The 25,644-nt window shown below is 39.0% G+C and overlaps 1 protein-coding gene across 1 annotated transcript in view; it reads left to right on the forward strand.

Moving 5' to 3' along the window:
• COLEC12 (collectin subfamily member 12) overlaps positions 1 to 25,644 on the forward strand; it is an 846,619-nt gene that overhangs the window by 666,958 nt on the left and 154,017 nt on the right. The window lies entirely within an intron of this gene.

A 25,644-nucleotide genomic window follows, 5' to 3' on the forward strand; every position in this document is an offset into this window, starting at 1 on the left:
TAACCTTCATTGCCTTTATCAGACCAGTGTCGGAATTTGGTGTGTAAACTTATGGGTCTGTATGAATCTAGATTTGTCCTACTCCCCTTTCCCTTGAAGATAGGTTTAAAAAGATCATGTCTCCAGTCTTGAAGAATCTCCCCGTATTTAAATGACCTAGCTGATGACCTATGTAAAAGGTATGTAAGTTAATGCTGAAGTGTTCTCTGGTTTCCTCCCTGTGCCTTTACTTTAGTCCAGATTACATAGCTGTTTTCCAATATAATCTAATTTGATTTCAATATCTGAGGTTACCTGGATGTTACTAGGATAGTTTATCACTCACCTTGTAGTGCCAAACTGCTTTGCTTAAGATTTTGTGAATATATCTATAATCTATTCTGTCTGAGAATAAATTTTAGGATCTACACACAGTTTATCATTTTGTATGTCCTTGCCCCTTCCACATCTTATGTATCTATAAAATGGTTCCCTATTATGCTCAATATCTTTATATAAATTTTCTTCAAATTGTTCTTAAACTTGTTTCACGCTATGTTGAATTTGTCAGTCCAGCTTGTTTATTTCAGTTTTCAAAATTATAATTCAACCTCTTTTTTATTTCTTGTCTCTCACCTTAATCAAGTATCTTGCTCTTATGTAAATATATCCTCCTGACATTGTGTACCTAGATTCTGATGTTAAACTTTTTTTTTAATTTATACATTCAAACTATTTTTCTTTCAGAATTTGTCACATTCCTTCTACTATTTTTCCACTGAATGCATCACTCCAATTACTTTTACATAGTAACTGTTTTGCTTCCATATAATCTTTATTCATCTACTGTGCACTGGTTTAGATTTCAGTTTGGCAGAATTATCTAGCAATGGTTTAACCTTTATAACCCCATGATCACTACACATCAATGGTGGTAAAGCTTGAAATGAATTAACAGTAATTTCCTTGGGAACATAAATATTGTCTAATATGTTCCATTACCTGGTAGGCTTTTTACAATATGAAGCAATTTTTGTTCCTGACCATACTTTGTAAATAATTTCCTTACTAATGTTGTTAAATCAGTATTATTTTAGTCTGTTTCCGGTAAATTTAAGTCCTCAGCCACTATCATTCTTCCTGCATGTGTTTCATGCAAGAAATGTATGAATTCCTCTAGGTCATCAGAACTTGACTTTAGCAGTCCATACATGCCAACAAGTGTTATATGTTCCAGGGTTATCCTTATTGTCACAGTTACACAATCTACAGTATTGGTGTTAGCAATGAACGTGTAATAATCACAGGTCTCATAACAATCTTTAAACCCTATCATAACACCTTCACCTGATTTTTTCGATAGAATGTCTGTTACAGTAAAAACATTTGTACCCTGACAGAACTGGTATCCAGTCTTTAACCATGTTTCACAAACAATAACAACATCAATCTTGTGGTAACATAGCAAATTTTCCAATAAAACAATTATTACTAATGCTCCTAGCATTAACAACCATCAGAGATACATCAGATGTCGCTATCCCAGGAAGTCAGGATTGATGAGACCACCTCCACTAAGAGACCAGTCACCAGCTGCGTACCTCAGGGCTCCATGCTGGGACTGCTCCTATTTGGCATCTACGTTTTGGAGATAAAAACTTTTGTCCAAGGGCTTCATCAGGCATAAATCAAAATCAATATACTCAACAAATATATGTAGTACTAAAACATGTGACTTAATTAAAATTAATTCAATGAACCTGTCTATTAAGCTCTCTCAGTACTGACTTTAAAGTCAAAGTACAATATGGTCCAGGGACAACGTGATCTCTCAGCTTTAAAATCCATTTAAGTTCTTTACTTTCAGTTATATGTACAATGTCCCCACCATGTAAAGTTTCATGAATTGTACTTAAAATCATAAATCTGAAATATGATTGCTAATTCGCTTCTTCAGTTTACGGTCGGTCATACCTGCATAGTATGCCATACACTTGTTACATTTTGCCATGTAAATAAGGTGACGTGTGTAACAAATGCCATATGCTTAGAATGTGAATTCTTGCCATTGACCGGATGTGTGAATGTTTTATCTGTACACATATGGGTACAAAAAATGCATTTATTACATTTAAAAGTCCCTTTTTTAGTACTGTTAAAAATTAAAGAATTATTTGGTTGTTAATACATTTAAAAGTCCCTTTTTAGTACTCTTAAAAATTAAACAATTATTTGGTTGATCTTTATAGCATAGTTTGTTTTTCAAGTTAACGTTTTTCAGTATTTATTAATAATGCCTCTGACCGCATATGTCTTCTTATTATAAGTGAGCATACATCTCTGTATACTTGCTTTTTCCTTCTGCTTAGTTTGTGTATAATCTCTATTGGAAAATATGGCATAGCTGCCAAGCTACGTGTATCCGTCCCAGTATGTTTAGTATTAATAACATCATTAGCTCTATAGTCTCTGTTTATAAACTCTTAAGTAGTTGTATTTAACTGTGTATCCATGTTATCATTCAGAGTGTTCAATCTGACTACTTGATTTTTTACCACATTTCACACTCATCCTGTGAAGGTAGGCATTTCTCTTGACTGGCTTTTTAAATAATGTAGTGTCAATAAGTCCCTGGTCATTCTTGAGTAATGCTATATCTAAACAAATGAATCTGTTGGGATGAGATGTCCCTTTTAAATTTTAAAAATTGAGAAGTGTGTGACATATACTCGAAAAATAAATCAAAAAACTCTGATGCCCCTTGTCAAATCAAAAAAGGTCATCCACAAATCTTCTGTAAAATATAACATTATCTATGTAAGGATTTTCTGTTGATAATATATATTGTCTATCCCAGATAAACATTAATATATTGGCATATATGTTGTCAATCTGTGTGCCCATCGCAATGCCTTTATTTTGTTTATATAGTTGTCTCTGGAAAAGAAAAATGTTATCTGTTAAAACCAGGTGTAATAGTTCACATATCAGTTCAATATGTGTTGAATATGCTGAAAATTCTGTTAAATATTCTCTTTCATATCGTGTACTTATCTGATTGGGTATAACTGCCAATAGTGAATAAACATCTAAGGATACAAATTTACATTCTTGCAAATTATGTGCTCTTGACCATTCAGATAATTGACATAAAAAAATCATCAGTATCTTTTATAATAATGCCAGTATGTTCCAATGTAATTTTAAGCTGAGAATCCAGATATTTAGAGAGGGGTTTACTAATCCAGCCCCTAGCTGAAACAATGGATCTCATGGGTGGCATATATTTTTGGGACAGCATAAATGATTGTTATCCTAGGGGAGGTAGTTACAAGATACTTAAATAAATCCAAACCTATATGCTCACTTGAGTCCATATTGTGTAAACATTCGGTAACAGTGTTAATAATAAGGTGGCTTTCTCATCTGGTTATCTTTACATATTCATCACTGTTTAGCATCTCAAACATAGAATTAATATAGAACATTGTGTCCAAAACTATCACCCCACCACCTTTATCAGCTCCCTTTATAACAATATCTGTGTTATTAGCTAGCAACTGAATAACTGATAACTGGTCATAAGTTAAATTATGAAAATAATTGTTACTTTTTTAAGTTGATAAAGTTGATATATCTCTCGTTCCACTGCCTTCTCAAACACCTGTGTTGTTGCATTGCTATATGATATATAGTGTATACATGATAGTTCTTTAATAGGGACAAACAGTGTTTTCAGTCTGCATACCAAATAAAAGTTTTAAGTTGAGAAACCTGAAAAAAATTTTTAATTTCTTTAGAGTTTGTGCAATATCTGCATATTGTTCTGGAACAAAAGTCACCTCTCTGATAAGTATAAAATGTTCACTGCAGTGATAACATATTTAGAAAGATTAGAAAACAGTTTGGTGTTGCTTACATCTTTGTTTGGCTCTGAGTTATTGGATGGTGATTTGTCTTCTTGCACTGGATGTTGTTTCATGGATTCTTGTTCCTCAGTCATTGTTGAGCTATTGGAAGTGATTGTTCTCCTAACAGGAAAATCCATAGGATCCAGAGCCCTTATGGCATTTGTGTCCACTGCCATTAAAAGATGCTGCTGTAAAACTTCCACATTAACAGGCTCAGTTGCTGTTGTGTGTTGTGCAGGCTGAATTACCACTGAATGTTGTAAGTCAGTGTGAGGTATAGCTAGTTCCACTCTCCCATTGGTCCAAGTGAAAACTTTTCTCGATTTAAAGACATTCATGTCCCTCTTTGTGGTGCCCACCACTGCTGCCAATATGTTATGGCCACCAATATGTGTCATCCGCATGCTGAGCCAGTAATCAAGGAGCCTGAATCCTCACCACTGACACTGGAGAGGGACGTGCACTTGGAATACAAATGGATACACTCAGTATTTCCAGATGCAGACCTCTCTGCATCAGGTACAATTTCCCTTAAGAGCACATAAGGAACACATTCAGCCCAGGGTCTGCATGTCTCTATATATGTCTCCCTCCAGGTCCCCAATAAGACTCCCTGCTGGTATAGCTGTAGGGTTAGGTCCTCAGCCAAGTGTCCAAGCCAAGTCCTCCAGCACCCTCTCTGTAAACCTAGTGCTTCATGTCCCTGCCCCAAGTAGCTGACACACACACACAAACACACACACACACACACACACACACACACACACACAAAATACACACCTAGAAAAGGCTGGCACAACTTTACTAGCTATGACCCCTTCTGGCCAGACTATAAGGTAGTTATCATCACCACCAGACACTCCACAATCAGCTACTCTAAGGCCCTTAACAAAGGGTGTCCAGTTATACCATGTAATATTAATACTAATACAAATGGTAATAGTTCACCACCAAGATCGAGTGGCCCACACAGTGTCACCAACTAAATATAAGTACTGTGAAAGGTTTTAACTATATTTAATAATAAGTAATAAAAGAACAGGAACATACTGAATATATATTTACAGTAAACTACAAAGTTCAAATCACAGAAAATATTGAAATTAACAATGATGGACAGACTCATACAAGTAAAGAAAAACACTCTCTGAACTAAGCTTTACTATATTCCTGACTGAATCTAGGAGAATTTTACTGCTCCCTAGTTAAGTTACTTACTACCGCAAGGCAAGATGCAGTAGGTGAGGGTCTTTCTAGTCAGGCTTCCCAAGCAGATTATTCAATATTCTGAGATTTCTCTTTTTTAATATCTAAAATATAATTTCCATGAGGGCTGGCAGAATGACCTCATCTGGTCATCTGACTATAGGTTCTCACAGTATTCCCCTTTGAAGCCAAGACAAGAATTTAGCACAGACGGCCACAATACACATCCAAATGTTTATGGCAGTGCCTGGGGTCCCCCACTTTTCACTGAGCTAATGAACAAAAGCTTTCTCCCAGACCCAGCATCTCTGGTCCTATTCAGCACTGTGGGGTGCTGTTTTAATGGTTTAACACCTTGTTTACATTTCTCTTATTTTTCTTAAAGTTAACCTTTGCTGTCCCAGTGTCCTCTATTAAAACATATACATTTAATTTGGTTGCAATAATACATGTAGTTTTCCTTTCATTTCAGCAGGGTGCACTGTTGATATATTTTAACACAAGCAAACCTCACCAATACATTTTCAGCACAAACATCTGTACAAATCAGTTTGATACACAAATGACACACAGTTCTAATACATTTGTAACACAAGCATCTTGTATAAATCAGTTTAATATTCACAGGACATATTAATCTTTACAAATGCCAGCTGGCTATACTGCACTTGTACATATTATCACACTCCTCAACTTACATTTTTTTGTCTCAATAAGCCTTTTTTCAAATAATACAGTGCGATCAAATGTTTCATAAAGGAGATCTGAATGTACATTTAATTCAATGTCTGTGATTAATTCTGCATATAATGCTTCAGCCTTCTCACATACGTTGATTTTGATGGGTTCAAAGAAAGCATTCATCATCTTCCTATAGGTTGATAGGTTCATAGGCAGTTATGAGGCTAATGGCCCTAAGGCCCTTACAAGCCTAGCCAAGTTCAACCCTTGTTCTGTTAAGGGTCTAGATACATGGTCTATGTTATAAAAAAGATCTAAATATGCACTGACTGCCCCTATCCAAGAGGGACACAGGTGAAACCCCTGGGGTGAATTTGTGGTTTCCCATCCAATCATCCAAGTTATGATTAAAAAGGGTTAATGAGGGTCTCTGTTTAACCTGTACTGGAAGTTTATTCCAGAGAAGAGGCAACCTCTGGGAGACATATCTGTCTCTCCAGCAAGCATGCTAGGTTAAGATCCCTAGAGAGAGGGAATTGTGTACCATTTGACATATGAATGTGCAGCATTTCTATTAAGGCCAGATCAGAGGGTGCTCTGTATGTAAGGCACAGATCACCTCTAAGTAGTCTATATGATACTGAGTATAGTGACAGTGACTGCAGTCTGTCCATGTAAGACGTGCTGAAGACCCTTAATTTTCTTTGCAAGGAACCTTTGAGGTCTCCGGAGTTGCTGCTGGTGCCTGTTTAGGTACACACCAAAGGGAGCATTGTACTATATTATTGGCCTGATGAGGGAAGAGTACAGGGGGGTTATAACCTCTTTTGTTCTGGAAGCTATGCCCTTGTTTATGAGGTGAGCAATGTGGAAGGCCTTCCTTACCACCAAGGAGATATGGTGATCAAAAGAAAGGTTGCTGTCAACCTGTGTGCCTAAATCTCTCACCACTGATTTAGAGCTTAGGGTGTTGTTATTAATATGGTAATCTACAGTGACATTGCCTTTGCCAAAGTGGATGATAATGCATTTTTTACACTGAGTTTAAGACCATGACTTTGGCACCAGTCATTGGTTTGCTTAAGTCCTTCTTGTAGAATGTTGACATCATTTGGAGACTCAGTGACTGCTTCGAGTTTTCAGTCATCAACATACTTTGTCAGCCAAAAACCTTTTCTGTTTGCCTGTACTTTGAGAAGTAGATTCCAAAGAATTGGTGCCCCAGCACTCATTCCTGTGGAATATCACTGGGAATGGGTCTGATGGTAGAGGTGGAGTCCCCTATTTTGACTGTATGTGTTCTGTTGGTGAGACAGTTTGCAACTCACCTAACAGTATATGGGTTGACCCCCAGATGGGTGAGTTTTTCAATTATGCCTGAGTGGAGAGTTGTGCCAAAGGCCTTGGCCAAGTCTAGGTAGGCTGTATGCACAGACCTGCCTTCCTCCAAGGCGTTGGTATCAATTCAACAGACAGGATCTCCTTTTAACAAAACCCAACTGGGTCAGGTCAAGTGTTTGAAGGTCTCCTATATCCTTTTTGATAAATTCCATGATGATATTCTCCATGGCTTTGCAGATTAGGCTGATTAGGCTGATGAATGTGTCTATAGTTCCCAGGGTCAGTGGATGCACCTCCCCCCTTGTGCAAAGGGATGACAGTAGCTGTTTTCCATTCAGCAGGGATAAAACCAGTGCTTAGGCTGTGGTTGAAAAGAGTACCTAATGGTGTTACTACTCATGTTTTAAACCATTGAGAATGCAGTCTAGGATGCTATCATGTCCCATGCAGGCTTTTTTGTCCTTGGAGAGAGCAGTTACAACCTGCACTTTAGAGATACTAGGTGGAGAATAGGTGATAGGAATGGTTTGGGGTATATGTGGCAGGGACAGGGAGAAAAGTTTTCACTGAACCTGTCCACTAGCAGGTTGGCTATTTCCACTGGCTCAGTATATGTGGTACCATTCACTACCTGTTCATCAGAAATCTGGGCCTTTCCTTTTGAGGTTTTGGATGTAGCTGAAGAATGCCTTATGGTTATCCTTAGCTAGGGATGCTAATCTAGATTCATAGTTAGCTTTTGAAGACTTTACAAGATATCTTATTTGCTTGTTCAAGCTGAGATGGGTGTGCTTCCAATTCTGAGATCTTGCCTTCTTGCTCTTAGACAGCAATTTCTTCCTCTTATTATGTAACCTGTTTATGGTGGATGTCCATCAGTCAGGCTTGTTTCTTCTTGAGGATCTTGCTTTGGTCGTATCAGGAATGGCTGAGTCAATATAATTGTGTAGATGTTTATACAATGCATTGGTGTATATTCCAGTATAGGTGTCCTTGCTGTCAGTGGGAACAGGTGCTTTGAAGCTATTAATGCAGTCAAATAAGAGACTGTAGTTGGTTTTGGAGAAGTTTGTTAGCCTACTTTCTCCTGGGGTGGGGGTCTGATGCTATTGTTACTTCAAAGGAGACTAATTTATGACCACACTTCACCAGGGAGGGCTGCACACTTGTGGTGGTGCACCATTCTGTCATGTTGGTGAGTACCAACTCTAGAATGTTTTGGCCCCTTGTGGGGCTGCCAAATATCTGCTCCAAAGTATTTGAGTTAACGAAGTCCAAGAACCTTGGGGAAAGTGTGGTTGTACACATACAATTTACCCAATCTATGTAGGGGTTAAATTCACCCATAACTAGGGTGTTTGGTTGTATTTTGAGCAACTGAAGTAGATCGAAGTAGGCAGTGTAGATATCATGGTCCATGAGGGGATCTATAGCTGAAGATAACTTGGAGAAGGGCCTTTCCTATAGTTATTTGCACATGGAGTAACTCTAGGGAATAATTCTGTTTAACCAGTCTGGATGTATATTTATCTCTGATGAATATTGATACTCCTTCTTTATTTTTCACACGTTCATTTTGTGGTCTGAACGTGTGGAAGGCATTGTATCCCAGTATGGCCTTGGTGCTCTCTGTGGCCTTGAACCAGGTCTCTGACTACACAGATGACTGCATTTTCCAAGGTGAGGAGTGCTTCTAATGAGTGCAGTTTCAGATTTATACTCCTATTGTTTAGCAGTATAACCTTAAGGTTGTTTTTTGAGAACAGCTTAAATTAATAAGTTGCCAATGTCTTAGCAGATAACAACAATTGTTAGGAACAACAGACCAAAAATATGATGCAAAAGTCTGGATATTCTGTGAAAATGTAGACAGTTGAGAGGTATGCATACAAGGCATCCTCAGATCCAGCTTTCATGGACCTTTTGCACATCCTCAAAACGAGCAGCATCAGAACCACTACATCCAAGGGTTTAAATTTTGATTATGACATAAATAACATGTGTTGACAAGACAGATATGTGTTTCAGAGGATTCTATTGCTCTAAAACAGGCCAGCAGTCCATGTGAAACAGAGTCCATCCCTAACCCTATTTAAACATAACCTTGACTAATGGATGGGAAGTAGGAAATTCTATCTGGATCTGGCTCCCATGTCTCATAGACAGAGACAGGCAGTAATGTCCAAACTAACATACCCATCCACATAATCTCTAGAAACTTCCTAAGTAACATACCCACTCTCATAATAAATGCATTTGATGCATAGGGGCACAAATGGGTTGGATTGCATGGCTAGGCATTAGTCTAGTATATACCTATGTACTTATGAACCTATCTGCGAACTGTTACATTTTCAACCTGGCAAAAATCCTGTACTGTGTTTGTCAAATATTGCAATAAATCTGCTGCAAAAATTATTTTCTGTGTTCTTAACGAGCGCATGCCATCTTGTCTAAATACATGCTCTGAATACTCATATTGCTGAATACTTGTATCCTGAATTCCAATGCTTTTTTGTAATCTGTCATTTATATACTTAGATTCTAGATTCTTCCCCTTTTTGCAGATCACTTTGTTTAACAATATGGTGATCCTTTGTCCCATATGACATTCTTTTATTTACTTTTTTGTTCTATTGGCATAATTGAGTTTTTTCTAGATGGCTCTAAACTCTGTCTGCATCAGTTCCAATATATAATTTATATATTGTCAGAAGGCAATGTATTAATCAATAGTTCACAGGCTTGCTTGCATATTAACTCTTAAGGAAGAGTATGTTTTTTCCTGTTGTTAACCAGATTGGTGTCTGTTCAGGATGTGCATATAAATAATTTTTTACGCATGGAAAAATCTTTGTGTAAAGCTATTCATTTTTAGGCATCAATTAGGTACTGCAGCAGGACTTGAGTTTTCCATTTAGGAGCTTTTCTTAATTTTGTCTGAATTTCTCTGGCTATTACCTCTTGCCATTTTATATCCTCTGTATCTGTCCATTTGCTTTGTTATGTTTTTTTTTCCCTCTTTTTTATTAAGTACCTTTAAGACACAGGCAGAATACTGAAAGTCTTGTTGAAAACGAATGTGGTGAACTATGTAAAAATGGACATATGAAAGCTTGTGGTAAATACAGTCAATGTAAATATTCCATGTGCAACATTATAGGTGTGTGGTTATAGGGTGGTGTTGTCAGAAAGTGATTTATGTGGCATGTTGCAAAGAATGTATTGCTTTTTGTATTGTCAGAATGTCTAGAAAACTTTCCAAAATAATATATGATCACGGAGCACATCTATACCATTAAAGTTATAGATTACACAAATGCTCACTGTAACTACAGTGGATATAAAAAGTGTACACACCCCTGTTAAAATGCCAGGTTTTAGTGATATAAAAAAATGAGACCAGAATAAATTGTTTCAAAACTTTTCCCACCTTTAATATGGCCTATAAGCTGTACAATTCAATTGAAAAACAAACAAATCTGTTAGGGGAAAAAATATAAAAAATACAAAAAGTACAATAACCTGGTTGCATAAGTGTGCACACCCTTAAACTAATATGTTGTTGAAGCACCTTTTGATTTAATTACAGCATTCAGCCTTCTTGGGTAGGCGGCACATCTTGACTTGGCAATATTTGTCCACTCTTCCTTGCTATCAGATTGCGAGGGCATGTCTTGTGCACAGCCCTCTTCAAGTCACCCTACGGATTTTCTATTGGATTTAGGTCAGGCCTCTGGCTGGGCCATTCCAAAATTTTATTTTTCGTCTGGTGAAGTCATTCTTTTGTTGATTTGGATGTATGCTTGGGGTCATTGTTGTGTTGAAAGGTGAAATTCCTCTTCATCTTCTGCTTTCTAGCAGACGCCTGAAGGTTTTGGGTCAAATGTCACTGGTATTCGGAACTGTTCATAATTCCCTCCGCCTTGACTAAAGCCCCAGTTCCAGCTGAAGAAATGCAACCCCAAAGCATGATACTGTCACCAATATGCTTCACCTTGGGGATGGTGTTCTTTTGGTGATGCGAAGTGTTGTATGTGCGCCAAACATACCTTTTGGAATTTATCCAGAAAGTTCAACCTTCATCTCATCAGACACACACACACACACATTTTCCCACATGCTTTTGGGAGACTTGATGTATTGTTTTGCAAATCTTAGCCAGGCCTGGATGTTTTTCTGTGTAAGAAAAGCTTCCATCTTGCAACCCTGCACCATAGTCCAGACATATGAAGAATACGGGAGATTGTTGTCACATGTAGTACACAACCAGTACTTGCCAGAAATTCCTGCAGCTCCTTCAGTGTTGCTGTAGGTCTCTTGGCAGCCTCCCTGACCAGTTTTTGTCTTGTCTTTTCATCAATTTTGGAGGGACGTCCAGTTCTTTGCAACGTCAGTGCTGTCTCATATTTTCTCCACTTTTTGATGACTGTCTTCACTGTGTTCCATGGTATATCCAATGCTGTGGAAATTTTTTGTACCCTTCTCCTGACTATTACCTTTCAACAGTGAGATCCCTTTGATGCTTTGTAAGCTCTCTGTGAACCATGGCTTTTGCTGTAACAGGCAAGTGAGCAAATGTCAGGAAAATCCTACTAGGACAGCTGAACTTTATTTGGGGTTAATCAGAGTCTCTTTAATTGATGGCAGGTGTTTAACCAAGAAGACTGAATGTTGTAATTAAATCAAAAGGTGCTTCAACAAAGTATTAGCTTAAGGGTGTGCACAATTGTGCAAACAGCTTATTGTACATTTTTTATTTTTTATATTTTTCCGTAACAGATTTGTTTGTTTTAGTTATAGGTCACATTAAAGGTGGGAAACATTTTGAAATGATTTATTGTGGTCTTATTTTTTTATATCACAAAAACCTGGCATTTTAACAGGGGTGTGTACACTTTTTATATCGACTGTATGCTATATTAGGTCAAACAACATTTGCTATTTTGGAAAAAGTGTTTACACCATATGGAAGGGAAACCATGGGACAGTTTTTTGAATTTCTGGTAAGTAAATTAAATGGAGATAGTTGCATGACTGCTGAATCATACACTAATGCAGTGTATGAACACGTACACAAATGCATGGATCTCGCCATACCCAATAGAACCAAGACACTCTCCTCCAAAAAAAGGAAGACAATCTGGTAGTCCCCTACCATTAACAAACTTTATAACAGAAGGAGGACACTGATGCGGAATAAGGTGAAGTCCCAAGACTGAAAAAACTCCCTTATCAGCCTCAACAAAAGGTTGAGATCCCTCATCAAATCCTCTAAAGCTAACTATGAAAACAGATTTGCAGCAGATAGTAAAGACAACCACAATGCCTTCTATAGTCATGGAAAGAATCTCCACAGCAATACCCAGATTTGCTCTGAGCTACTGGACAATGGTACCTCCTATACTGAGCCAACAGATATTCCCAATACACTGGCTGACAGATTCAGTGCCAATTTTACCCCTCTCTCCCCCCCAAAGGACCAAGCACAATACTAGTAGATTGTCAGGCAGCCAGTATTACTGCTGCACAGGTTAAAAAATCACTGTCCAAGGTCAAGAATACAGCTTGTATGGGACCTGACAGTATCCCTGGCTGTGTTCTGCATGAACTACAGAGTGAACTGGTACCTCACCTGTGCACCCTGTTCAATCACAGCCTCACCTCAGGCTTTGTCCCTACCGAATGGCGCACTGCTACAGTCATCCCTTTCCACAAAGGAGGAGCGACTACAGGCCTTGGGAACTATCGCCCCATTAGCCTGACGAGTCTGATATGCAAAGCTATGGAATGCATCATCATCATAGATGTAATAAACAAGGATATAGGGAATCTCCAAACTCTGGATCCCACACAGTTTGGTTTTGTGCTTAACCTGGTCGACTACTTTGAGTCAGTCACCAGAGCTGTGGATAAAGGCAAGGTGGTTCATACAGCCTACCTTGATCTGGCCAAGGCCTTTGATACCATTCCCTACTCAGGAATCATAGAAAAACTCACTAAACTAGGCATCAACCCCTATATCATTAGGTGGGTTGCAAACTGGCTCACAGATAGAACCCACACTGTGAAAGTAGCTGACTCCAAGTCAGACTGTTGACCAGTCACGAGTGGAGTTCCACAGGGTTCGGTCCTGGGTCCTGTCCTGTTTGGTATCTACTTCTCTGAAGTCCTGGCCAACATGAAGGGACTCTGGTTGACAAAGTTCACAGACAATTGCAAGTTGGGAGCTATTATTAACTCCCCAAGTGATGTTGACATCCCACAGAAAGGCGTCACTGAGACCACCAACTGGTGTCAGAACCATGGCCTTAAGCTAATGCCAAAAACTGTGCCGTCATCCCCTTTAGGAAAAACTCAGTTCCCATGAATTACCACATCGATGGTAGTCCACTGAACACATAAGGCGTTATAAGAGATCTAGGAACACAGGCTGACAGTAACCTCACTTTTGACCACCACATTGCCACTGCGGTCAGAAAGTCCTTTTATGTGGCACATCTCATTACTAAGGGTTTTGCATCCAGGAAGAAAGAGGTCATTGTCTCCTTGTACTCTTCCCTCATTAGGCCAATCATTGAGTACAATGTTCCATTTGGCATGTACCTCACTATACACCTGCAACAACTGGAGAGACTGCAAAAGTACCTCACAAAGAGGATCCTAGGCCTTAAACACTTGTCCTATATGGACAGACTCAAAAAACTCCAACTATTCTCTGTCTCATATCGCCTACTTAAAGGTGCTCTCTTCTTGACTTACAAAGCCATGTCTGACTCACCTCTGTTACAAATGCTACATCTAAAGAAATCCCAATCCCTCCACACCACATGCTCCAGAGACCGCAACCTCATTACTACAATAAACAGAATATGCTGGAGGGACAGTTTCATAACCCAGAGACTGCCCATGCTGTACATGTCAAACAGAGCACCTCACTGGTCCTCTTCAAGAGAAATCTTGATGAGTGGATGGGAAATAGAAAATTCACCCCAGGGATCACTCCAGAGGCTCTACTCGACAGAGGCACTGGGAACTAAGGTCGGGTGGTACAATGCCAAGGTAATCCTATGGGCTAGGCTTGTAAAGGCTCCAGGGCCATTAGCCTAGTACACACCTATGAACCTATGAACATATATATATAAGAAATGAGTATACATATAAAATGGGTATAACAAGCGTATGTAAAAACATTTGTACCATGTATGTAAAATGTAGCTTTTAGGGTAAAAAATATAATAAATCAAATCATTCAGTAATGCAAATACTTACAAAACAGTGTGTAGGAATGCAGGAGGTTATAAATGTTATTCAGTATTGTAACAGCAGGTACATTGTGCATGGATGGAAGACTCCCCAAATTTTATCTAGTGAGGTGGCCAAGTTGCCTGCCTGTCTTTGGGTCCTTGAGTTTGTATATTACAATTTAGTTCTATCCACCAACTGATGTCTAAGTTTAATAGCTAATTACTTTAGATTAGATGAAGTATTTTCAAAAAAAACTACAACTTAAGGGTCTGTTTAGCAAAATAAACTTGATATTCTAGAAATATTATCTAGTTTAATTCTTGCATCCTGCAGGCAATGGGGGACTACCAGGGTTGACATATGACCCCAAGCTGTGTCTCGCACAACTCTACATATATGTCAGCTAGGTGAAACTCCTGGTTTGACCAATCCCCAAAGACCTTATTTAGTTTTCCCTGGAGCATCTCCCCTTTACAGGAAAAATAGGTTAGCCGTCCATGTCTTTTCCTGGTCAACCATGTCTAAGTGTCATAGCAATTAACACAGTGGGCAATCTAAGATGCTGATTGGATATGAAGTTAGCATGTCCAATAAATGGCCATGGTCTTTAGAAATTAGTATCTTATCTGTTCTTATGTATAACCTGTGATAAAAAAACAAGTAATGGTTTCCCTGTCACACTGATATAGATTGTTGACAGGGTTGCCAGACATCCCTATTTGGGCGGGACTGTCCCGAGATCAGCAGCCTGATCCCGAGTCCCGCCCTGCCGGTTTAAATCCCGGCCAGCCTCCGCTTTCTTTGTTTTGTTTTTTTTTTGATTGTCCCGTATACCTCGCATACGGGCCAATCAAAAATTGCTAAACACGGAGCTTCTTGTGTTCCACATTAAACACGAGAAGCTCCATGTTTAGCGATTTTTGATTGGCCCATATGCCGGTATACGGGCCAATCAAAAATCGCTAAACACGGAGCTACTTGTGTTGAATGCGGAACTGCAATGCATTAAACACGAGAAGCTCCGTGTTTAGTGCAGAGCTACTGAGCTACTGTTCTTTAATGTGGAACTGTGTTCCACATTAAAGACCTTTTTTTTTTTGGTCTTCACTTGCCATGAGAGACCTTCTTTTTGGGGGGCTGGAAATCTGGCAACCCTGATTGTTGATATCCACTAAGCCCATCATAGAAATGAACCTGTTGATGTCTTTTCCCAGTACTAGAATAATCTGCCTTCTAGGACCAGAGTCCAGTTCCCACCAGTAAGAACTGTGTTTGAATCCCATACCCATAATGCCATGCCCTCCTGAAATAACACCCATCCCTTTGGCATCCTTGCTAGATCATGCTGAAGAGATGCTAACTTTATAAATAATATTTTGCTGTTTCACTCATCCAAAGATAATATAGTTCATAGTTTCAAAGATTATTTATTTACAGTTAACCATAGAATGGTTGTCATTTAGACTTGCATGTAGTTCAGCAAATATATTTTTTTATTATTTTCATCTTTGGCCAATGCTGCTTTATTCAATACCTGCTAGTGCTTCATCATGTACATTAGAGCTTGCGGGAATGTAGACACTGATTTGTCATTATACTGAAGCAAAATAGATGTTCTTTCCTAAACCTCAGTGGAAATTCTTCTCCAATTTGCACTGCAGTAGAAGATGCATCTAACAGCACAACAACAAAACAAGATATGAAGAAAAAATCAGTACTTCTAGAGTGTAGTTGTAAGCAAAAAGGCTTCTACTAAGGTTTAGAAAACAATGTCAGCATAATTACTTTGGATGGTAAAGGATCCAAGACACTGCTGTATACTTTGCAAAATGAGATATTATGGCAAACTCTGTACATTTATTTTATAGATGAATACTAGGCTAATTACCCTGAAGGGCCCTTTTAAGTCTAGTCAATATCCCAAGGGCAGAATCAAACCTTGAACTTTGTGTTTATAAGGTGAAGACCTTACCATTCTGCCAAACCCATTTCTATCAGTTATGTCTCCAAAGGGTGTGGAGTTGCTAGGATTTAGGAAAAATGCTGCACACTCAATCATGATGGGAGGAAACATAAACCTAATGGTGATGTGAGGAAATGCTAGGCCCCAGTCTTGACACAACAAAATCTCAACAGTTAATCAAGGTGTTGAAAAAAGCTGGTAACAGAGGTACAAGGGACTTGATACTGACTGGTAGCTGTAGACACATATCTGTAGACAGTCTATCAAGGTGTGAGAGGACATGATCATTACTGTAGTTCTGCCTTGGACTTAAACCATTTTTGCATCTGTTCACAATTGTTACCAGGTGTATAAGACATGTTTACTCAGTATGCACCTATCTCAGGTCATCATATGTCACTGATTGTAAAAGTCTATCTGGATAAGTAGTCAGAGTGTATTAACCTGGAGGTTACATCCTCTCCTGCTTAATAATATAAAGCTAAGCTGAAGAGATGAATGCTGTATTCTTTGCTCAATAAGAGAAGAATGTGGCATAAGAAATGCCTGAGTGCTTGTGCACTGCAATGGAGTAAACAAAATCTTGACAAGACTGCTTGAGAGACAAGGCATACATACTGAAACACATAAGAAAAGAGCAAATGTATTGAAATGCATGTGTTTGAAATTCAGGCCCAAGGTTCCCAAATGACTGACATTAAGAATGCAAAGCTGAAAAAAAACAAGCTTAGATTGCAGGCCATACTAGAGCACACCCTGATGATGCATTTAGGTGTCCTAGCCAACTGTAAGTGGGATATTTGACATAAAGAGTTGCTAGAAGGTCAGGAGTGAGCAAACCCTTACAGGCATTTTGACTTTGCAAAATCCAGCAAACATTTGTCAGGTGTGCGATTGAATGAAATTCTGATATTTACTTAGGTTTCATGCTACAAAGGCACATCCCTTTGCAAGCGCTAGATATCCAGGGGTAAGATGTATTTAGAAGAATCTGTATGAGGAAGCTTCATCAGGAACAAACTCATTTTCAGCCTCTCTGTTACTGGTACAGGAGGTGACAGCAATGCCGAACATCTTAAGATATGTAAAAATCTGTAGTAATGGGTACTTCTTCCTTGGAAGCTACACATAGCATATGGATGGATTTGTTACCACATTCTGGAGACATTAAGACACTTTTGGGGCTGTCACTTCTTGTCCAATTGCATTAGAATAGAAAAGACCCTGTTTAATTAGTCTCTGTGCATGCTATATGTAAGCTATGAGTTTTTTGTGACTGCCTTAGCTACGAAAAAGAAAGGGTATTGCTGCTAGTAGTATGAAATATGGAAGATTAGTAGACGCTACATTTAGAAAGGTGGGTTTTCTAATGAAATAAATAAAAAAGATACCCCAAGAGCAATTCTGAACCCCAACACCAAACAGGCAGTTCACAGCATAAGTTGATATTTTCTCTGAAAGATAATGCTCAAAAAACAAAAGATAATCATGCATATAGTGCTTTTGAGTTTACTGTGAACGCTAATCTTTACTATGAATAATAATAATATCATAATATCATGTTTAATCAATGTGATTATTCAGCCCCAAAACAAATAAAACTATGGGAGGTCTCTACTCAAAACAACAATGTACCAAAGGTCACAAAACACAAACATATTTTTGCAGAGGTAAAGTCTCCTTGCATCCCCAAGTTGGGAGCAAGTTCATGTACCTCCAAACTATAATATATATATATATATATATATATATATATATATATATATATATACATATAGATATATATGTAGATATATATATATATATATATATATATATATATATATATATATATATATGTAGGTTCATAGCTTCATAGGTAGGTACTAGGCTTTCTGCCCGAGGGCATTTATAAGCCTAGCCAGAGTGTGCCAGCTTTCGCCACCCCATTGATTAATTAACTGATCCTCTGTCAAGCAGAGCCAATGAAGTGATCCCAGGGGTGTATTTTTTGTTACCCATCCACCCGTCAAGGTATCTCTTGAAGAGTGTTAGTGAGGGGCTCTGCCTGATGTAATTTGGAATTTTGTTCCAAAGCATGGGGAGTCTCTGTGACAGGAATCTATCCCTCCAGCATGTTCTATTTATTGTTGTGGCGAGGTTTAGCTCACTAGAGTGCGTGGCTCACAGTGACTTGGATTTCTTTAGGTTGAGCATGTCCATCAATTCTGAGTTGGACATGGCTTTGTAAGTCAGGCAGAGATCACCTCTGAGTAAGCGATATGCCACTGAGTACAGCCGGAGTTTTTTCAGTTGGGCTGCATAGGACATATGTTTGAGACCAGTAATCCTCTTGGTGAGGTACTTTTGTGGTATTTGCAGCTGTTGGAAGTGTCTTGTGAGGTACATCCCAAATGGGGCATTGTACTCTATGATGGGTCTAATGAGTAATGAGTAAAGGGGCACTATAACCTCTTTATTTCTAGACGCGAACCCTTTAGTAATTAGATGGGCCACATAGAAGGATTTCCTAATTACTTTGGCAATATGATTGTCAAAGGAGAGATTAATATCTACCTGGGTCCCCAGATCTCTTATTACCTCTTCTGTATTAAGGGGGCTGCCACCAATGTGGTAATTCATGGGTGTTTTGCTTTTCCAAAATGGGATGACTATGCATTTTTTGGCATTTAGCTTGAGGCCATGACTTTGACACCAGGTGTCTGTTTCAGTAAGGCCCTTTTGGAGGATGTCTGTGTCAGCCAGTGAGTCAATTATGGCTCCCAGTTTGCAGTCATTGGCGAACTTGGTTAGCCATAATCCTCCTGTGTTTGCCTGTACGTCTGAGAAGTATATGCCGAACAGTAGGGGTCCCAGGACCGAGCCTTGTGGGACACCACTAGTGACTGGTTTAGAGTCAGACCTGGAGCCCGCTATTTTTACCATGTGAGTTCTGTCTGTAAGCCAGTTGGCAACCCATCTCATGATGTAGGGGTTTATGTTCAGGCTGGAGAGTTTTTCTGTAATACCCAAGTGGGGAATGGTGTCAAAAGCCTTGGCGAGGTCAAGGCAAGCTGTGTGAACCACCTATGTCTACGTCTATGGCCTTGGTGACTGTCTCGAAGAAGTCAACCAGGTTTAGTAGGCATGATCTGCCCTTAACAAAGCGAACTGGGTCAGGTCAAGTGTTTGAAGGTTCCCAATGTCTTTGTTAATGAGTTCTATGATGATGCGCTCCATAGCCTTGCAGACCAGGCTATTCAGGCTTATGGGGCGATAGTTACCAGGGTCAGTTGTGGCCCCTCCTTTGTGGAGAGGAATAACCGTTGCTGTGTGCCATTCTATGGGCACATAGCCTGTGGAGAGGCTGTGGTTGAACAGCGTGTTTAGGTGGGGGGTTAGTTCATTCTGTAGTTCGTGCAAGACGCAGCCTGGGACACCATCTGGTCCCAGTGACGCTGTGTTTTTGGCTTTTGAAAGGGCTGTTTTCACCTGTGCGTCTGATTTTTGGGACACTACACTTTTCCGGTACTGTTGTGGGCCCTTTTGGAGGTGAGAGGGGGGTGAAGTTTGCACTGAATCTATCTGCCAGGATGTTGGCAATATCAGTAGGTTCAGTATATTTTGTGCTATTTTGCACTAGTTCAGTGCATATCTGCGAGTTGCCACTTAGATTCTTAACATAGCTAAAGAAGACTTTGTGGTTATCTTTTGAATCCTTGGCTATTTTTCTTTTGAAGTTAGCCTTGGATGATTTCATGAGGGACCTCAGTTTCTTACTGATACTGATCAGGGATGTCTTTCCTTCTTGGGACTTGCTTTTTTTCTGAACTAGTTTCCTCCTTCTGTTGTATAGCCTGTTTATTGCAGGGGTCCACCAAACTGGTTTCCTTCTTTTAGAGGAGTGAGTCTTGGTTTTGCTAGGGATGGCACGATTCATGCATCCTTGTAGGTGCTCATAGAGTGCATTTATAAAGGTTTCTGCATCTTTGGCAGCATTATCCTTTAGCGTGGGGGCTGTGAAACTTACCACCTCTGTCTTAAGTAAGGTGAAGTTTGCTTTAGAAAAGTTTTTTACTGTGGCTTCCTTAGTTGGGGGTGGTGGTAGGGTGTGGACATCCAGAGTGATTAGTTTATGGTCTGATCTAACCAGTAACGGATTGACCTCCAGTGTGGAACACCTGTCGCCCATGTTGGTGATGACTAGGTCCAATATGTTTTCACCTCTGGTAGGGGAGTTTACCAGCTGATCCAGGGCATTTGAGTTAATGAATTCCAGGAAGCGCTGGGCCTGGGAATTTGTACTCGAGCAGTTTTCCCAGTGAATGGTAGGGTAAATGAAATCACCCAATATCAGGGTGTGTTCAGTAGGGCCTTCATGTTTTCCAGTGTCTCCAGAAAGGTGGAGTGGTGGTCCTGGGTCATGGAGGGTAATCTGTAGCAGGCCACAATTTGCATTGCAGATTTGCCCAATGTTAGTTGCACATGGATGATCTCAGAGGTATCAAGCTGCACCACTAACCTGGAGGTGTAGGTATCCTTGATGAATATGGATACACCCCCTCCTTTTGGGGTCTATATTAGATCAGCGAACACTTAAACAAGCGAACGCTGATTGATCGACCTTATTTAAGCGAATGTTCAAAATATTGAAGCAATAGAAACCCAAATTGTTTCCTAGGGAAAGAATTTGGTTGTCTGTTTCTGTTGCTTCAGTATTTTCAGTGCTGTTGTGGAAAGTTACGGGTCGGATTCAGGTAAGTGTGCGATTGTGTGGATGTGAGTGTTAGGGTGGGTTAGGTGAGTTAGGGTTAGGGCTCGAGTTAGGTATGTGTGCAATTGTGTGGACATGAGGATTAGGGTGGGTTTAGGTGAGTTAGGGTTAGGGAGCGGGTGAGGTGAGTGTGCAATAGTGACGGACCTTAGGGTTAGGGGTTGGGTTAAGGTAAGTGGAGAGTTAGTGGTGTGTGCATAGTTTAGTGTAGGGTTAGGTGTCAGATTTTATGTGTATGTGTGTGGATTTCTGTTTGTTTGGTGTGCTTGTGTTGTGTGTATGTGTTTTGGATCAGCGATTTTTTTCCCTAGGAAAAAAATTGCTGATCTGACAGTTTGAGATTGTATGCTTTCACTTACATACGGTCGATCAATCAGCGTTCACTTTTTTAAGCATTCGCTGATCTAATATAGACCCTCCTTTTCTGTTTCAGTCCATGTTCTGTGACCGAAACGTGTGGTATGAGTTGTAGCCCGGTAGTGCTAGGGTGCTCTCTGGAGCCTTGAACCAGGTTACAGTTACTGCACAGATGTCGACGTTCTCCATACTGAGGAGTGCTTCAAGCGCGTGCATTTTGAGATTTAAACTCCTGGCATTGAGTAGCATAACCCTCAGTTTTTTGTTAATTGTGCTGTTTACGGAGGTGGGTCTGACTTTTGAGCCTTGCCTAAGAAAGGCACTATGGGGGCAGCAAGAGCCTTGGCCAGTATTTGAAAGCCTAGCGGTGACAGGTGCAAGCCATCTCTTGCGAAGCAACGCGGCTTGTCGAGCATGTCGTCCCAGGCTGACAGACACTGGATCCCCTTTGAATGACACCAGACGCTTATATATATATATATATATATATATATATATATATATATATATATATATGTAAATAGATATAGATAGATAGACAGATTTAGATAGATAGCTAGATATATGGATCTATGTTAGATTACCAATGTTTCAAAACTTCAAAATTCATATGGCCAAGACCATATGATCAAAGTTTCAGAACTTCGAACATTAAAATAAAAAACAAAAAATTATATTTTTAACATTTTTACAGGGGGGCAACCTGCACCACCCAAACCCCCTGCTAATTAAATATATTGACTCCGAGATTCCACTCCATGGGGAAAAGGGTAAATTTCCCATTCTGTGCTGTACAGCGATATCCATTCAAAATGTTTGAAGTTTCAAAACTTTAATCATGTGGTCCTGACCATGTGAATTTCAAAGTTTTGAAACTTTGATAATCTGATAGCGATCCATATATATATATATATATATATATATATATGTATATGTATATATATCATATCTATATATATATATATATTTAGATAGATATATGTACCTGTCTATCCATCCCTCTCTCCCTATTATATATATATATATATATGTATATACAGATCTACACTGAAATGTAACTAACCGAGACAAGAAGAACGAACCTTTACAACAATGAAAGGGCACAAGATCGTAACTTAGAACATCGAACTAGCTTCATATTGTGAATGTAGATTGCTGTACAGTGAGGACTGGGAAATCTACAGTTTTTCTCACTGTAATGTGATCTCAGAGTAGGTATATACAATTTGCTGCACCTCCCACACCCCATGCAAATTATTATACCAACTCCAAGATCATTGCTCTATTAATGTTGTCCGACCCTCCACAAAATTACATTGATCCGTATCTATCAATTTTTTGACATAACTTTTGCCATTCTTTTAGCCATTATAATCATAAACATTTTATAATCGTGGTTTAGAATCAAAATGGGCCTATATGAAGCTGGATCTAATGGGTCCTGACCATCTTTAGGTATTGCAGCGACCATCATTTTCTTGCAGGATGTTGGTGCTTCTCCTTTTAAAATACTGTTAAACAAAACTTTTCAGATCTTTTTCACTTTCTTCCTTGCTAGCTTCCAAGATTGGTTATACTTGACCATTTTTATCTTTTCTCCTCATATCCTATCTGTTAGTAAATGAGCCTCATATACCTCTAACCTTGGCATATTTAATTCTTCCATAAACATTTCCATTTGTATTTTTCTTGATTTCCATATTTCTCTGCTTTATACAGATTTTCATTAAATTTCAAAAATATTTCTAATAGTTCTACAGGATATCTTGTTATTTTTCCTTGTTATAGGCTCCCTTAAGCTTGGCAACAACCCTTTCCTCTTTCTATGCCTGACACTTGTGCTAAATATTTTGGTGCTCTGAATTTATTATCAGAAAAAGGTGCCTAACAGCAATCTTTCTAAATTTGTGCCTATTATCGAGGTAGTCCCTTACCCGTGGTAGTGGTGCTGCGGTAGCGTTGTCGCCTCACAGCAAGACGTTGTCCCATTCGATTCTCAGCTAGAGCGTCTTCCGTGTGGAGGCATGCGTGAATGAAGGTGCCTTCGTTGAAGGTTGTGCATCAGGGCTGGTACCTCGGCACGTAAAAATCCACTACCAAACATTAGCGGACCAGAGTTCCGCTGTGGTGACCCCTAACCGGGATAAGCCGAAAGACAAAACAACAACATCGAGGTAGTCCCTTATTTTATCTTTACCATTCTGCAATGGCACCTCTTCTTGTTCTGTGATAGCTCCCTGTTCTGCAATACTTTAACCTTTGTCACTCCTTCTTTTTCCTTTATTTCCAACCTATTTTTAACTCCACTTTATCATACTCCCTAGCTATATTGTCAGAAAGAATTTCTATCTTCTGTAATAACTTGTGAATAATTTCCACTAGCCATTCCTTAAATTCATCTCTTTTTAACAGATAGATGGGTAAGCGCCAGTGTCTCATTTTCATTTCATTGCCCAGGAATTTTATTTGGTTATTATTGGCACATGATCTGAAATAGTTATTGGATGCATATCTTTCAGTTAAATGCACATCTTTCAGTTAAATGCACATGTCCCTGTGAAATATAATTTCTGTCAAGCCTAGCCCAGTTTTTGTACCTTGGGGAATAATATGTAAATTCTATTTGAACTCCAACCACTGAATTCACATCTTCCGTGTCAAATATTTTCATAAATTTCTTCAAAAATCTACTCTCTTTTGTTATATTTTCCCTTCTGGGTCCCTGATATATTTTCAATGTTGCAAATCAAATTCCCGTAATGACCTATAAGAAATATTCTCTGCTGAAAACTGATTATTTTTCCCAGCATTTTCTTAAGTTCCATTGTAGCACACATAGCATTGTGTAATCCTCCTCACTTGCCAGTAGTCCCTTAGTACTACAAGTCTACCATTATTATTTTTTTCCTCTTGTATTACTATTGGAGTTCCTCTAGCAATTAATATAAGTACTCACCTTTTCCATTGTCTCAGACAGTCCACTGAATAACCATCCTGAAATCCTTTATTTATCAAATTCACATGCTCATTTCTTTTAAAATGTGTCTTCTGTAGCATAGCTATTTGTACTCTACATTTTTAAATATTTTTAAATGTCTAGTTTCAGCTTTTGTGTTACATGTCTATTCAAATGTTTGGTTTATGTTTCTTGTCATATGGATTTGAGTCTATGTCGCATTTTACACAACTTTTTGTTTCAATGAAAATCCTCAAATAAAAAAAAATACACACACCAAGAACACCCCCAGAACCTATTAACTAAATAGTAACACACAAAACTATGTACATCTTCAAATAATGAAGTTTAACCCTCCTAACAGGAATAAATATCCAAGACTGACAGCCACACTCACAGGATTGAATTTCCCTATTAGTAAGGTTATCCATGCTAAGATGCATGGTACACCTGTGCTTGTACAGCCACTAAGTGCTGTCTGTTTTTATGGGAGGGGGGTTATTGATCAATTCTGCAAGGAAATCATAATCCTCTTCTATAATTCCTTGAATTATATGGCTTCTGTCTAGACACTTAACTACTTGGGCATTTTTACTTCCAGATGGACATCTGGAGCGTTTCTCCCCGGGCCTCCGCTGAAAACAGGCTCTGTGGAACCTAGTCGGACATTCCCGGTCAACAAATGTTAAATAAATAAAAAAAATAAATAAATAAAACAGATGGACACCTAACAGGACACTATCAACACCTGGATTTGTAATTAGGACTGCTGTTGAATTTCTGACTTGAACAATGGCACATCCCAGCAGCACAATCTCCCACCACCACCATGCTGTATTCAGATGCCAATGTTTTTCATGTATAATTTCAGTTTTCACCTGAGATCAGAACCCACACATTTCAGGTTTGGGGATAAATGTGCTACTAACTGCATTACAATGACATCCAGGCTAGGTTGCCATATAGACTACATTACTGTGACTCAACTCTTCTACTTATATTCAAAGGCATTTTGTAAAATAAATAGCCTGGCATCTGAAAAGTGTATATTATTCACAGGTACAATATACACATTTCCCTCACCCTCTTGTTACGTACTATTTTTAATTACTGCATAAAGGCAATAGATCATGGCTCATGCATATAAATTCACTGGATGGTGCAGTGGTGCAGCAGTTGTGTGGCCTCACAGCAAGAGGCTCTCCAGTTCAATTCTCGGCTGGAGTCTGCATGTCCTCCCTGCATTTGT

Source organism: Protopterus annectens, chromosome 3.part0 (genome assembly GCF_019279795.1).
Source record: "Protopterus annectens isolate FY-2018-M chromosome 3.part0, PAN1.0, whole genome shotgun sequence".
NCBI lineage: Eukaryota > Metazoa > Chordata > Ceratodontiformes > Protopteridae > Protopterus > Protopterus annectens.